We start from the raw sequence: 1819 nt of genomic DNA, 5'->3' as shown, positions 1-1819 counted from the left end.
TTACTAATAATAAATTTCATACAAACAAATTCAGTATAAAACTCGAAAACATTACTTATCCCTCTGGGTAAAATAAACTCCTAATTAACAGAGGCGAGGGAACTCTATGAAAATAACTCAACTCAGATAAAACTAATAACCATCCGCAGCTTCAAGCTGAGTCTTCGAACCTGTTTCACTGAAAGGGTTGAAGATTTTTGGGGTGAGAACAAACCACACGTTCTCAGCAGGGAATGGGAATGCCATAAAAGTAATGAATTTAATGCAAATAATTAACTTACTTAATAAAACTATTTTGTTAAACCTTTGGAAATACTTTTATTTCTACTTTAGATAAATAATTACTTTTCTTTAAATTTCTAAACTCAAAAAAGATTTTAATCACAAAATTAATCATGTTAACCATCTCTCAGCCACATAATCATATTTCAACCACAACATCTCCCCTCAACACATCTGTGAACTAACAGCCCAAGTAAGGGATTCAAACCAACATACAAACAAGTCAAACAGCACAATCACAGAAAAGTAATACAAGCAAACTCAACCAAATACAAATGTGCAAACAACATGATGCATGTCTACTCCTAATGCAGGCAATGAGCTCATGTGTCGGTTGCCTACCCGCTCCCGACATTACCCGGGCACAAGTCCCAGATATGACTTTCCAGACGCATACAGTGTGCTTATAAGTCGTACGGTTAGGCCGCATACAGTGTGACTTTAAGTCGTACGGCTAGGCCGCATACAGTGTGACTTTCCAAATCAATAAGCGTACATCTGGAAAACAGTTCTCAGTGTATGGGCCTCCCCACTTTACATTTGGCACTAAGGCCTAAACAATGTCACATCTGCTCTCCTGTGGCAGTCATTTCATTAATTCATATATTCCTTTAATCTTTGTTCTCTCTCTCCTGTGGCAGAGATTCCTTTAATTATCTTTCTTTCCTTTACTTTACGTTCTTCCTCTTCTTTTCTTTCTTATCAAACCGAACTCAAAACATAACTTAAAGCAAAATTCCTTCTCAAAAGATTGAGTTTAAAACATCATACTTTTCTTAATAAATCGGTTTGAAAACAAAACTCTTTTCGTAATAAATCGAAATCAAGTAATATTCTTAATTAAATTTGCTTTTAAATAACACTTTAAATAAAGTCTTAGAGTTTTATAAAAATTTGGCAACATTACTTTAAAATTCGGGTTTTGTCACCCTTCAAGGATCCCAACCTAACCACCTTTCAAACCCTTTTCAAAACATTTTCAAGTAACAAATCATTTTTAATATTCACACAGTTCAAAATATCAAATAGAATCAAATCATTTTCTTTAAAGTTAAGCATCTTTCTATTTCAATAAAATTGGCCCGTTTCAAATCTTATGCTTTTGAAATTAAAGGAAATTCATTTCTTCATTCAGACTTTATAAATCCCTCCAACCATACTCGTTTAACATTTAATACTAACCAAAATCACATTCTTGCGTATTTTTACCAGCCCTTCATCAGCACCTATTCATCATCATACTAATACCAAAATCAGTTACCATCCACTTCCATAACCATAAATTCCAATATCAAACACAGTCTCAATTCAAATCCAATTCATAAACTCAAATCACATTTCAATTTAGCAAGCAACACCAAATTGACCAACACTCACAATTACAAACAATTCTCATCATTTAGACACACAAAATGCGTGTAAATTATTTGCAATTACTCAATAAGTCTTTTGGCATTCTTAAATTAAAAACTTGTAATTTTAAAAACGAAACCCCCTACCTCCGTATGAAATCAAAATCAACGAAAGCTCCGAAAAA

This window comes from Arachis hypogaea, chromosome 16, assembly GCF_003086295.3.
Source record: "Arachis hypogaea cultivar Tifrunner chromosome 16, arahy.Tifrunner.gnm2.J5K5, whole genome shotgun sequence".
NCBI classification, from domain to species: domain Eukaryota; kingdom Viridiplantae; phylum Streptophyta; class Magnoliopsida; order Fabales; family Fabaceae; genus Arachis; species Arachis hypogaea.
Note: the sequence above shows the minus strand (reverse complement) of the source record.